Genomic DNA, 15,766 nt, shown 5'->3' with positions numbered 1-15,766 from the left:
TTCCTAGGTTTCAAAATACCCCCAACATAGAAGTTTTTATTTTATTTTATTATTTTATTTTTTTATTGACTACAAAAGTCCCTCCTCATCCAAAGGGGATACTTTCCAGAACCTCTAATAGATGCTTGAAACCACAGATATTATTGAGCTCTATATATTCTGTTTCTTCTTATACATACATACCTATGATAAAGTTTAATTTATAAATTAGGCATGGTAAAAGTTATTACAACAATAATAACTTGTAATAAAGTAGAATGATTATAGCACTATACTTCAATAAAATTTATGTGAATGTGATTTTTCCCTCTCTCTTTCTACATTTTTTATTTTACTGTACTCACCCTTTTTCTTCTCTTGATCTGTCGATCTGATAATCAAGACAGGTATTAAGTGACTAATGAGTGCTTAGTATCTACACTGTGGACACACTGGACGTAGGGATCATTCACGTCCCAGAAGAGACAGAGCAGGACAGAGTGAGATTTCATCAAGCTACTCAAAAGAGTGTGCAATTTCAATGTATGAATTGTTTATTTCCGAAATTTTCCATTTAATATTTTCAGACCTCAGTTGACTGTAGTTAACTGAAACCACCAAAAGCAAAGCCACGAATAAAGTGGGGGGACTACTGTTTTCTTTTTAAAATCAGTCATTTCCATTGCCAATTATCCAGAAAAGATTATCTGTGGGTGTAGAGAATGGTGTCTGCAAGAAAGAAGTTCAAATTTCTAGAAACTTTTCTTTGAGCCAGTTCCTCCACTGCATGGTCTTAGTAAGGGAAAATAATCCTAAGTGTAGTTAATATAATATTCTTATAAAGAATTTGATGATGATACAATGATTATTATCACTATGTACTTTTGAACCCTTACAACATGCTTGGGCATTGTGCAAAGTACTTTGTATGCATTATCTTACTTAATGCTCATTGCTATCCTGATGTAAGGACTGTTAATACACTGAATTTACAAATGAAGAAAAAGAGACTGAAGAAGTTATAAAATCTGCCAAGATTACCATGCTCATAAATCATGGTGACAAATAATAGTTTTATTTTCATAAATGTCTTACTAATTAAATAAATTACAATGTAATTAAATCAACTGTTCAAGTACTAAAATAAAATTGTATTTTATAATTAAAATTTTATAAATATTTTAAAAATTTAAATAATTTGTTTATTATTATTTGCTTTTTAAATTATGGTATTTCCTTTTCTAACATTGGTTTCTGAAGAATTGGAAACTTTCTTCACCTTATTGGTGGCAATCTGAATGGGAAACAGCCATGGTTGCTGTGATTGAATTTGGGAATTTCCAAACCTGTCTCTGCATCATAATGACCTTCACATTATATTAAAACACAGTTTTTCATTAAGTATTTTATTTCTCGAAATCCTCTTAAGTAAATCAACCTCAGAGGGATTTGGCAAATAAACGTGTTTTGAACATTATCATTTTTTAAATTTTGCGAATAATACAAGCACATTATTTGTTTTAAATTAAAGAATATACAGGAGGGAATAAGGCAATAGAATGGTCACTTCCTCGCCAGTGCACAGACTCTGTTCCAACTCCCTGACATATCTCCTACTGACAGTTTCTTGTGTCTTTTTTCAGAAAGATATAATAAATATGTAAGTAATATAAGTTTTGTGTATGTTTTCTAAAACACAAATGGGATGACACTATGTATATTGAGCCAAAGTTGTTTTTCTGAATATAGATAACAGTAATGAATAAATAGCATGTTTAATATATGCTACATATTATTTTAAGTTTTTAATATACTACCTCTTTAATCCTCCTGACAACCCCATGAGATAGATATATCTTTATCCCTGTCTTACACATAAGGAACCAGAGAAATAGGTTAAATAAATTGCTCAAAGAAACAAGTTTTTAAAGGGATGAAGCTGGGATGTAATTATACCTTAAAGATCATTCAATATTAGGGAATAGCGATGAATGTTAATACTTTTAGACTCTGTATAATATTTCACCACTTACCAAATGAGCCTCTTAAAATGGACATTTAGACATTTTTCTTTCTCCTATTTTAAATAGCATTGCAATGACTATCTTTAGGTATACACAGCTTTGTGTACACAGGCAAGTCTTTTTGGTTCAAATTCTTACAAGAAGAATTGCTTGGTCCAGACCATTTGCATTTAAAGTTTGAGAGATAAAGCCAACCCATCCTTGAGGGAAGCTGTTCAGGTTCCCCCCCATTCCAGATGCCCCTTATTACGTCATTAAAGCATGCCTGGTTCTCTCCTCGGTGTGTGTCAAGAGGAATTGAGAATTGTGCAACAGCCTATGTGTGCTGACACTGCTGTGCATGTACTCACTCCTTAACATTAGCGGGGAGTATGTTTTTCTCCTCTACCCCACAGCTTAAGCTGTTAATATTTAGACTTGTGGCTCTCAATGGGGGCTGATTTTGTCTCCTAGGAAGCTTTGGCAATGTCTGGAGACATTTTTGGTTGCCACAACTGACTGGCAGAGATGGTGCTACCGGCACATAGAGTGTAAAAACTAAACACCCAATGATGCACATGACATCTGCTCTCCCAAAAAGAATTATCCAGTTCAAAACATCAATAGTGCTGAGGTTCAGAAACCCTGGTTTGGACTCCAACTCAATTATAACCCTTTCCGTGATACCTTTAGTAAACTGCTCCCCGCTCACTGGTGATGCTCTGTCCTTTAGGCTGTCAAAGATTTCATTGGATGTTCTCTTTATTGTGTTGTGCTGTAATTGCTTGATTACACAGCTATTCCCTCTAACAGATGACCTACAATATGAAGGTTGACAATATCTTATTCATATTTGTATTCTCACCACCAACTCCATTTCATAACCTATTGCCTGGTGTATATAGGAGCTTAATAAATATTTGCTAAAGGAAAGGAAGAAAGATGAAACAAAGAGGGAAGAAAGAAAAGAAAGGATAAAGAGAGGGAAGAAGAGAAAAGATGAAAGACTGAAAGAAGAAAAGACAAAAGGAAGAAAAAAAAATAATGAAATAGATGCATGAATAAATGAGTTAGGTTTCAGGGGAGGATATCCTGAGGAAATACCTTTGGAGTGGTCTTGTGAAACCTAGAATACTTCACTCATTTATTTAAAAAAGACATTCACTCATTTATTTAAGACAGACAAAATAAAAAGCAAGCAAAGGTTGAGTGTGGTGGCTTATGCTTGTAGTCAAAACACTTTCGGAAGTGAAGGAGGGAGGGCTGCTTGAGCTCAGGAATTCAAGACCAGCCTGGGCAACATAGTGAGATCCTATCTCTTAAAAAACACAGACACACAAAAGTAAACAAGCCATAAGGTAAAGTGAAGGAAGGGTCAGTCAGGACCTTGTCTGTGAAGAGTGGGAAGGAGGTGCATTTGAGCTTAAAAGAGATTAGAGATTTATGTAATGGGAGTCCTTAAAGTATAAAGAAGTCATTCTGGAAAGTCTAACTGGGAGAATCCAGGCATGGAGCCAATACAGTATCTGGAAGGTAGAAAAGAAATTTTTAAATGGCAGCTACAGGTGCAGAAGCTGGGCTGGTAGCTGTGCTGACTGACTACAGCTAACTCACAGAAGTTTTACAAAGCGTGTATTTGACTTTCAATATGGGGAGAGAAAGACCATTAAGAACACCAAATCAGGATGCACGGAAGTCCTCTTGGAAGCCCCTCACCCTTGACTCTGGTGTCACCTTTGACACAGACATACAATTTTGATGAATTTCAGGCCCTCGTTATCTCCTGTAACACCTTCCCTGCAATTCTCCCTGTTTCTGTTCCATTGGCTCTCATCTATGGCCACATTATCAATCAATTGAGTAGGTTTTAATAAAATCAGTACCCAGGCCTTGCCACAGGCCAATTGAATCAAAATCTCTGAAGAGGGGCTTTGAGTATTATATTTTTCAAAAGCTTATTATGATGCTTGGTTGGATTGAGACCCTCTACCATGTTGCTGCAAGGGTAAAACTCTTAAAACTCTGACAATTTCTTGCCCATCTTAGAACTGTCCATCTTCAGTGCTTACAGGATTGAATACCTTCTCCGTGGCTTAGATTTGCCCTAATTTTCCAGCTTCATTTATTTGGATAGCCCTATGCTCCTGCTGTGTGGATCTTTCCTTTTGTTGATTGGGCCATGCTCTTCCACTCCTCTTTTTCTGAACATTGGCTGTTCCTTCCACCTACAATTCACTTCCCACCACCTTCACTTGGCCCTCTCTTACTTATGTGCCATGACTCAACTCAAATATGTTCTTTCCACACATCCATACCCAAAGCTAGTTACTCCTTTCCCTAGTTCTCATGGCAACTGTACTGTAACAGGTTCAAATGTTTACAGTCTCAGACTCTGCACTGCAGAAATGCAGATTCATTTTCTTATGACTAAAATAAAATGTTTACTCAAGATCACTTATTTCCACTAACGGCTGAAAATTCTTAATCTCATCACCTTAGTCACTTCCAGATTACAGCTCAGTAATATACAAAGTTGTCTATTCACGCTCCTTCAGGACAGTTCTGCAGGTGGCCTAGCTTTGACCCAGTTCTCTCATTTTTTCTTGCTTGTAGTTCTCAAGAATAACTATAGAATGTGCTGGGACTGCAATATCTTGAGACAGAGAGAAACTTCCTGAAGTGGAACTTCCTGAAGTAGAGCTTGTTCTTGTCCCTCCTAGGGAATGTAAGATCTTGAGTTAGAGAGGAACTGCCTGGGACAGCCTGGGTTTTTTTCTCCTTCCTCTGGAAGCAGAATGTTCTTCAAAACTTTCACCAATGAGTCACATGGCCCCTGAGGCACATAACCCAGGGCAAGCTGTCTTTTGGGGTCTCTCACCTGCAGTGCAAATGTGGCATGGGTAGTCAAGACTCCATTCTCCCAGGCCAGCCTTGTTGAGTCTTAGGAGACTGGTTCACAATTGATCCTATGCTCCTTTTGTCCCTTGCTGCCTATCTGTAAATAATAATCCTGTTTCATGTAACTTGTTTCAAGTGTGTGTGTCCTGTCTCATCAGACTCAGACATAGGTAACACTGCAGCCCAGGATGTTATGGGCAGAAGGGTTTGGATCCTGATTCCTGGTGGATGGTGTAGTGATGATATCTCTCCTGTCCTCCATGCCACGGAGGTCCTCCTTTGGGATTGGTTGTTAGTGAACCTGCTTCACACACCCCTCACTTCCTTGCTTCTATAATTTGCAGAGCATTGAGGTATAACGGGAAAGCCATCCAGGCATTAGGAGAGAAAGCTCTAGGGCTCATGCCATCTTCATGCTCCACTGGCCTCCACTGCAGCTAAGTCACTCCACCTGGTGTTTGGGAATCATATTCTAGAATATCCTAGTCACATCTGGTATCACTGAATTTGTTGTCTGTTCTCTGCAGCTGAGCCACTGTTCCTTGGGAGGAACTGTTGGCTGATTTCCTCACACCACGTTGACACAATCAGGTCTCTGTATCTAGAGATGTCCCTCAGCCCCTGCTAATGGACTGCTTGGGGGCCATGTTTCTCTAGCGCTATTTTGCTGCAGCACTGTGCTTAGGGAGAAGAGGCCTTTCTATGAGACTTTCAGGTTGACTGGGCTACACAGGAGGAAATGGGTTACAATTCTCCTTGGCCTAGACCTATTTGGTCATTTATTTCATTCCCAACATCTTCCACCAAAGGTTGCTCACACGAAGAGAGAAAGGGAAAAAAGAACTTCCTCTTGGACACCCACCAAAGGCTTTAGTCTTTTTCAAAACTCTTCTTTCACCTGTTCTCATATTTTTAATTTTATTTTCAGGTGAGAATAAGGCTGCCACATCTTCACATATGTGCTCCGATTTTTTGGTTTATTTATGATCCATGGTGTTTACCCCAGTCCTCCAAGCTCTAGCATTAATACTTGAAATTCAGACAACCAATCAACCAACCAACCAACCAAAAAAATTCTTTTTTTTTTCCTCTCTCTCTCTCTCTCTCTCAACAAAGCTTGGCTCTTGAAAATCAAAAGCACCTTGGCTTTCAGGGTATTAATTGTTCTACATGTTCAATAAATTGTAAAAAATTTTTGTCCTACTCTGTATCTAACTTCCCCTCATGGGGGTTATAGAAATGTGGTAAAAAGCATTGGAAACCTATAGATTTTAGTATCCACAGTTTTCTCCCACTGCAAGATCTGCAATTTAACTTTGATCCCACTGCATTGTCATCTTTGTTTACCCTTCACACCTTACCTGGGAGCTCCTCTGGGAGCATTTCTTTCATCATCTCAAGAGCAACCCTCTTGGTGACACACCTTAAATACTCAATTTATCAATAAACAAATATTTATTGAGCACCCCTATGTGTAAGACACCAGACTAGGCATTGAGGATGGGCACTGATCAATAGAGTCATGACGCTTGCAAGCTAACCAGGAAGGTAAGTATCCAATAAATCATAATAAAATTAATTTATTAAATGTAATTGTGATCATTGTTCTTTATTATATGTTCCTCCTTCTGGTTGTGAAGACATATCATGGGGGTTCCTGTTTATTTTCTGAGGGACACTTGAGAAGAGATGTGAAAGAAGTAAAAGTTAAGCAAGTAAGTGATAGTCAAATGGAGTTGGAATGGGGAGCATTTAATTAGGGGTCACGGCAGAAGATTCTGAGGAAGGAAGAAATGTAGCTAATTCAAATCACTAGAGAAGATCCATTTGGCTGGGGGACACAGACTGAGAGAGAGGGTGATCTGCATGATGAGTTGATGAATGGACAGGTACCAGACCAGGCATTTTCATGTTTGTTGAATAAATGAATAAATAAATGAGCTCGGAGCAGCCTGAAACTTTGACTTCTGCTCTAGATTAAAAACTACCATTGCCTAGAGTCTGTAGTTATGTGACATTGACTCATGCAATTGTGCATGGTGTAATCATAAAACAAACCAGAGACAAGGCTTAAGGCAGCATTGAAGGAAGTGTCCTAAACTTTAAATGCAAATCAAATGAGTAGCATCTCTTCTACAGTGACACCTTTAGAACCAAGCTGTTACAGAAGCATTTCTCCCTCACCCCTTCTACTTGGTTGTTTCCAGTTGAGTGAAGAAATCATTGAGAAGTAAACCGTTCCAACACTGTGTGTCCAAAGTCGAAGGATAGCCAGGCATCTGCTGAAAATGGAATATTGACTCAAGCTCCAGATGGGGAACATTTGAAAAGCACTCCGACCGGTTCTTAAAGGTGGGAGTTGGAACAGAAGGAAAATCAGGGATGTGCAGGCATCCTCAACTGATGGAGAAGCAGGATCGATGGGAAAGGAATTGACTCAGGGCTAGTAGGTGCCAGGCTGAAAGGCAGAACTCCAGCAGGATCAAGCCAGTAATCACTGCTTTGAGTTAGTAACCTGGAGATGTCAAGGGGATCATGGCGAATGCCCTTTGGGTTTGGTTTGTGGCAATCAGCCAATCAGAACAAGGATTTTACTCTCACTATATTATCCGATAACTCTAATAAAAGTCAGATGGAAGAGCTAATCAGATCGTTCCCTTGGCCTGGACCCTTTTAAATCAAAGAGAAGTCTATTTTGGCTCTCCATGTTAAGTAGACCCAGAGACCTGACATTTTGTGTTTATTTGAAATGATAAACTTAATCATGAGCGAAATGTTAAAAGATGACAGAACTGGCCACAGTAAGGTCACATCGTGTCCCTGCCAAACATAATACAGGCTTTTGCCTTCACTGGGTTGCCAATTCCTGCCACAGGGGGCCTGAGGCACTTGCAAATGGGGACCGGAGTCTGTCTATGTGATAATTAATCCGTGGCGCTCGGCAAATGCTGCCAAATCTGCCATATGGTAGTTTTATGATCTGGACTGCTGTTATCTCTGGAGAAAGCTAACATCATAATCTCATTTACTTGTTATCTGTGATTAGGACTTGTACTTCTACAGGGTAAAATGCAGGCATGGTGGGGAAGCCCAGGGTTCCAGAGTCCTGAGATGCTACTACCCAACTTTAGGGCAAAAGTGAGAGCACCATTGATATATGCAGGAAAAGACACAAAACTCTGATGTGGGCACCTGCGTGTGTCCTGACCTCACAACACTTGTGTCCCATGAAGAAATCTGGCATATATTTTATAAAGACTCACTGTATGTTTAATAGAAACACCCGAGAAACACTCAAGAAAGTCAGAGGGGCTGCCTCCCAAAAGTGTCATGGAATAGAACCACAATTGCTTCCTCTTTTGTATTTTTTAGGGATGGGCAAGCCAGGCGTTCTTGTTATTTTTTTTCGATGGTGACATTCATTTTGGGTGATAGAGTCATCTGTACAACTTTCAGTGGTGAGTTAGACTTTGATGAACTCTCAAAACAATTTTGTTGAGAAGTAAAGCTTGAAAGTGATTCATGCCACCATAACTACAAATGACACTGTAATAGTTTCTCACTGGAACTCCACCATGGAGAATAAAGGCTGTGGTTTATCCCAATATCTGTGTGCTCTGTGACTGCGTCCTTTTCCCTCCTACTCAAGGAACATCATTATCAAAGCTGAGGTTGATGCAGATCTGAGACCAGACACACAGTTTTCTACAAGACTCATAACATCTCTGATGTTCTCTAAATTAATTTCTATTGTAAGTCTTGCGGCATACACTACTGATTGATTTTCTAATACACACTCTTCCTTTTTTTCTTTTGTGATAAATATTTCTTTTTTTTTTTTTTTGTGGGTGACAATGAGCCAAGCAACATTTCACGGTCACCCTTGAAGTCAGCACTGGCCATGTAACACATTTTGGCCAATGAGATGAAAGTGAGTTGGTATGTGGGTGTTTAAAGTGGGACATCTAAATGTTCTTTGTTTTTTTCATGCTTCCTCTCCCTTTTTTTTTTTCTGGACTGCTGATGCAATGGTTGGTGCTCTAGCAGCCAATGTTTTTAGACTCCCAGAAAGATCTTGAAATTGGAAGCCTCGTGTTAAGAATGGAAGAACAGAAAGAAAAAATCCTACGTTTCTACTGATGTTGATACTATCATAGCTGCCCCAGAATGCCTATCAACAGGCTTTGCTTACATGAGGGAGAAGTAGTTTTTATCTTATCAATTGTTATCTGGATTTTCTATTATACACTTCTGAACCAAATTCATAGCTGATGCAAATCTCTATTATGTTAAATGATAGAAATAAAATATTTCAGTTCATGATACTCCTTGTTTCTCAGGGTTGGCTTTAAGTTCAAGGAGTCTGGATAGGAAGCAGAGGTGGGTGTGGGTGGGGTCTGGAGTCATGGATTCACGCTGCATTCACTGACTTGTCCTTACTTTAATCTGGCCCTAGGCTGTCACCCATGCAGATTTCACCTGCATACTCCTTGTTCTGATCACAGAATGGCTTTTATTTTTCCATCTCTGGCTGCCATATCTGCTCCTGGTGGCCCAGGAAACTTTCCACTTTTCCCAAGATGTTTTTGTTTGAAGTAAAATCCATAAAATTGCCTCAGGCCCATCTACCTGGACCCTATTCGAAGATACCCTTTCCTTCCACATATGTTAGGTGTTAAAAACAGAGATTCCCATAAACTTACCACGTGGATATAGTCATGACTCTGCCATGAATGTGGTGGTCCAATTCATATGTGGGTAGATATAAGCTTGCATCAATTCTAATTCACTGTTATATTTTAGGTTATTATAAATTCTAGTACCTTACTATTGGCAATGATTAGCTTGCAACTCACTTCATAACAGACCATGACATGCTAATGTGTACATACACCAAGGCGAGAAATTCCTGGAGTAAGATGTTCTTCTGGGAGCCTGCAGATCTTGGAGCTGCCTCATCATCATTTAACGTAGGGAACAGAGAACCCCTGTCCTAACGCCCCAAAAGTCATAGGCCATGAGGATCTGCTAGCTTCATAGTCACCCTGTAAAACTCACAGGGGTAGGACCATTTAAGCTCCAAGAGACCCTCAGGCAGGGAAGCTGCTGTCCCTTTATTAAGCAAATTTGCTTCCATGTGTACTTTAGAGCCATTCTGAGAATAAGAAACAGCAGCCGGCTGGTCATAGACATTACATATACATATATATACATATACACCTGCACACATATATCTGTATATCTATGTTTATATATTTACACACAAATATAGATATGTGTATAAATATAGATATACAGATATATGTGTGCAGGTATATGTGTATGTATATGCATGCATATCTTTATTTTTATGTATGCATGTATAACTTTATTATTTTTACACATGCACATATATTTATTATTTTTAATTATTATTGCATTATAGGCATGTATACATTGCTATTTGAATTATCTCCTTATCTGCTATACAATTTTAAAAATATATACATAAATTGAGGTCAAATTCACATACAGTGAAATGCACAGATTTTAAGGGTATAGTCCTATGACTTTGACCACTGTATATGCGCTGTGCGACCACAACCCCAGTCGAGAGAGTACGTTTCTGCCGCCTTATCAGTTGCTAGGTGATGTATGAAAGAGGTTGTTTAGGAGGCTTGCAAATGCGTGTCTCCCTGACAGCCCGAGAAGGCTGGATAATGTTCCATTGTGGGTGGGTACTTGGGCCAGGTGTGTCTGGGAAAAGAGATCAGGATGTTGCAGCTCACAGGAGTGTGTCACACTGTGGCCTTCCTCCTATCAGTCTTTGACGTGCTCATTCTTATCCCGAAATCATGTCAGGCTGTTTTCCCCAGAAATATTCCGATGATGTGAACTAGATCATGTGGTCTGCGATAAATCACCCTCATTGTCCCTTGGTATTTGGAAAACTGATGAAACCGCTGATTCTTGGCTCCTTACTTTGTATGCAAATGATGAATTATAGATGGGAAATAAGAAAGAGAAGACTGTCCCTGGCTTGCTGGCTTGAAGCGAAGTGGATTAGAGAAAGAACAGTGCTACTCTTGACTATTTATTGTGACATTGCTCAGAAAAATTCAAACCCCAAAGCCTCCACATCTCTGGGGACATTGTTAGCCTTCTGCAGGAATTATTAAAATGTACAGAAATGTAGGAGCCGCACTTTATAATAATTAATCAGGTCTGTTGATTAATAAAGCTCATTTTTTAGTCCTGATGATTCAGAGTATCATCCAAAGGACAGTGTCCTTGTCATTTTGATTAAGAAACCAGACTTTGCAGTGGAAAGAAGTACAGGAACATTCGTGCTTCCTCCATCTTCCCATAAAATAAATATTGAATGAGAATATTAACTCGTTAACCTTGACAACAATTTGTAATTTTCATAAGGGGGAAAAACTCGCATGTTCAGCAAATAAATCGCTGCAGGGATTTCAGGAAAACAAATTGGAGAGAATGAAGAATGCTACCATATGAATTCTGTCATTTTTATGGGCCAGGGTGATTAATTTGTTTGTTTAGGTCCCTCAATTAAGGCCACAAATAGTGTAAGGTGTCGAGAGCAAGTTAACTGTTACGTCTGGTATGAAACAGTCAACTAGGAGTGAAAAAGAAAGGTCGCTTGTGGGAGGTGCGTAACTGGGCCCCAACCTTGAGTTTTTATACCTTACCAGAACCACTTTACCTGGGGTTAGCTGCTGAAGCTGTAATTTCACTCTATTAGTAGTTTAAAGCTTGTTTTAACAGATAACCCCTTTCACTGGGCAACTGCGAGGGAAAATCATTAGGTGGAATTAGCAGTACCAGTCACAGCTTTTCTGGGGTTATCTAATTATTTTGAACTCAATTTAACCAGGAATAGAGATAAAATAAATAACCCATGAACTATTTACCTTGCTGGTTAGAAGGCTTCTTTTGTCCATTAAAAGAGAGAGAGAGAGAAGAGAAATCCAAAGCACATGAGGCCAAAATCAAAGCCCTGTTTTCTTAATTTTGCAGTCATATAGGGGCCTAGGATATATTTCTCTCCTCCTCTGACCTTTCACACTTCTAACCCTGAGATATTCGTTAAGATATATGCCATTAAGCATGCACTGAATGTTTTGTTTGCTCCCAGCTAGCTTGGCTTAAAATTTCCTGCTTAGGGACTGTGGATAATCCAGTTTAGGGACTGTGGATAATCCATAGTTTTGTTTGTAAGGTGTGTTTGCTCACTTTGTTGGCTCCCTGACCATCCCTCTGCAGGGAATTAAAGATTTAATATGGTTATTTAAAATTTTACTTGAACACTGACTTTTTGAAGGAGAGGCATGGATTAGTATGTCTGTGGCTGGTGAGATGAAGAGTTAAGTGAAAGAAATGTGTTTCATATTTTGCTCAGAACCAAGTGAACAAGAAGCAGGGAAAACAGTCCTTCAAGTCAGTGGGAAAATTTGAGACTTTGTGCAACATGTTGCTATAATGTTCATCCTGGTTTGGTCAATTTCTAGCAGCATGATCTTGATCAATTCCCTTCTCTCTTGCAGCCTGTTTTCTGTTTTAAAAAATGGGGATAATGATAACACCTACATTGTAAGGTTGATGTTAGGATTAAATGAAACACGTATGAAGTGCTTCTTACAGCACCTGATACATAGTTAAGTCTTCAGAAAATGTTAGCTATTGGTACCAACAATGAGGGTGATGTGATGATGTGGATGTGTTTGTCGGTTGAAAATGACAGAAGAGTAAACACACAAGAGAAATGGAACAATTAAACAAAGTTAGTCTCTAGGATCATGGGAATGGTATCAAGAACAGAGATGGGGAAACTGGCTTTGGATTACAGGAGGCCAAATGAAAGAGAGTAGTGGTGGAAATACATATATGTAAGCTGCAAATGAAGGACATGGAAGACGAATGAGTCCATGCATTAGATTCTTCTTCTTTCCAATAACATGGTATTCTGGTGAACAAGGTCAATGCTGAAAGAATAGACACTGAGGAGTATGTGAAAATCAGAAATGAACACGGGAAGGAATGAAAAAGGGAGTTGATCTGAATCACTGGACAATAGAGTGGAGGAGAAACTCTGGATCTCACTAACAAACCAATGAATGAATGTGTGTTATTGACCTCACCACCAGGGAGTGTTTTATATGAAGAGTCATGGAAGAAAACCCTTGGGCAACTTGGTTCCATGATGTCATCAAGTGCTTGGTCATGGACAAAAGATAAGAAACAAAAAGGTTGAATGCTGATTGCATTTCTTACCTGCTAAAGAGCACCATCTCATTGTGGTACGCACAGTAGGTGCTCAGCAAATATTTGTTGGGTGTTGACTCTTCACTGGCTTCAGGTACCTCAGGGTTAAGGTTGAAAAATGGTTTTATTAACTGTTTTCATTGATGTTCAAAGGCAAACAAAATGAGCAACAAAATACAGTAAGCAGTGGTGGTTCAAAGTACAAAATAAATACCTGTGAGTCACTAAAGATATAAGTACATGATTGAATAAACAAACAAATATGGAAGAGTAGACAAATATTCCATGAAGAAGAACTCAAAATAATTTATGTAGACACACTACCCTCCAGGAAGTGGAGCATAGTTTCCTACCCCTCAAGTATGGAGTGTTCACAGTAAATTCCTTCCAGAGTACAGTAGAAAAAAATGAGAAAAAAAGAGTAACCCTGTAGTGGAAACACCTGACAAAGACTACCTCAGCCAAATGATGAGGGTGAATACTAACAGTGATAAGTTATATTGATAGTGTCCATCCTGGATGTGATGTCTTGAAAATGGCACTTTTTACCTCTTCAGTCTTCTCCCCCAAAATTCATAATCTCAGTCTGATAAAGAGAAAAACATTAACCAAATCCCAACTGAGGAACATTCTACAAAATACCTGACAAAATATGCCTCAAAACGGTCAAGGTCATAAAAACTAAGGGAAATCTGAGAAACCATCCCATCCAAGAGGAACCTAAGGAGACATGATGACTAAAGATAATGTGGTATCTTGGGTGAGATCCTGGGACAGGAAGAGGACATTAGGGAGGACAAAGGAAAGCTGAATAAAGTATAGACTTTAGTTGATAATAGTGTTTTAATAATGGTTCATTAACTGTGAAAACGCACCCTACTAATGTAAAATGTTAATAATTACGGAAACTGAGTATGAGGTGTATCGAGAGTCTCTATACTGACTTTGCAAATTTTCTGTAAATCCAAAACTATCCTAAAGTGAATATTTAATTAAAAAAAAAGCAAACAATCATACATTTTCACAGAGGGCAATGAATGAGGAGTGAGGCTAAGGATTAAAATAAGCCCTCTCTGTTTAGCATATGGGAAGAAAAGTCCAGCTCCAAAGGGAGCTCAGAAATGTCAGCATGCCACTGCGGCAAATGGTAACACTCTTTCTGTTGCTAAAACAAAGGTATACTTCGGGAAGATTCTAAAATACAACAGAGAGATGTACATACCTCAAAACATTCTGGGCTGTCAGCCAGAGAATCTCTTTCTCCTCCTCTTTCTCTTAAGTCAATTTACTTAAATTCCCTTTGGATATGGCACTTACCTTCCGTGGTTTTGGGATGATTTCGTGAGACCATTCGTGCAAATCCTTTAAAACAGCATCTCACTCACAATTGCATTATAAATGATAGTTTTCACAGTTCCCACCTTTTCCTTAACAATATCATTCTAATAATGTTGAAAATAATAGATCTAACATTGTTGAAGCATCCCTTCATTGTAAAGATATTTAGATAATTGTCAATTTTTTGATCAATATGTAAAGCTTTGGTTAATATCTTTGTACATAAGGATTAGCTTCTCTCATAAATTCCTTTGGATAAACTATCAGAAGTGAGATTATTATAAAGTCAAAGGATATGAATGATTTTAAGCTTCTTGATGCATATCATGAAACTGCTTTCAGATAAAGAAGAAACCACTTTATACTCTCACAGGTCATATAAGATGATGTCATTCAGTAGCGCATATATGCTCTGGTCATTTTTTTTTTCTATATACCATAAGCCTCTTTCTATGTTTAAGGAATCCCTTTAGATTCAAGGTCGAGGCTGCCTCCCTGAGTAGCTGCTGAAGCTGCCTGTGCTCACTTCTCCCTGCAGCCTTGAAGCTGAGCTGTCATCCAGGATCTTCCAATGAGAGGGGCTCAGGCCAGCCCAGAATCGGAATGGGAGTCGGAATGAGGAAGCAGGGACCTGCAGAGCCATCTCCCTGGCAGCTGTGGAGTTCTGAGCTCCAGATCAAGTTCCTGGAGGAGCACTGGCCGGAGGGCTCAGGCAGCAGCCAAGGCCCGCACCAAGGGGGTATCAGTAAGTCATGCAGTGCACCTAATGCTGGATCAATTTTGCATGTCACCTGGGGCCACGTGCACGGCTTCTAGTCCTGGACTTAATTCTCCAGCTTTTCCAGGAATGCTGTGAGTGACCCAATAACATTATAATAAATTACCTTTCTTGCTGAAATCAGCCCAAATATGTCACTGCTGCTTGCAGTGAAGACCCCTAAGGTTTATGAACATCATTTTATCATCCCTTAACGACACAGTGTATTAAAATAGTTTTTTACCTCAGTCCAAAAGTTAGGTGAAAATCTAATACCCCTTTGTTTTAATGATCACTATAGAGCTTAAGAATCTTTTCAGATGTTTGCTCATCAACTGGATTTTGCATTCTGCTTTTCTTTCCTGTAGCATATGCTCCACTTTCTCCATAGTAAAGAAATCTAAAGAATCTCAACAGAGGAAGAAAATACAAAATCAGAGATCATGGCTCTTTGGCAGGAAATGTTATTTTATTTTCTTTCTTTCACTTTTCTGTATTTTCTTTTTTTTTCATAGTGTCATAGTAA

The sequence above is a fragment of the Chlorocebus sabaeus genome, chromosome 2 (assembly GCF_047675955.1).
Source record: "Chlorocebus sabaeus isolate Y175 chromosome 2, mChlSab1.0.hap1, whole genome shotgun sequence".
NCBI classification, from domain to species: domain Eukaryota; kingdom Metazoa; phylum Chordata; class Mammalia; order Primates; family Cercopithecidae; genus Chlorocebus; species Chlorocebus sabaeus.
The sequence above is the reverse complement of the archived record's forward strand: the minus strand, read 5'-3'. Positions refer to the sequence as shown.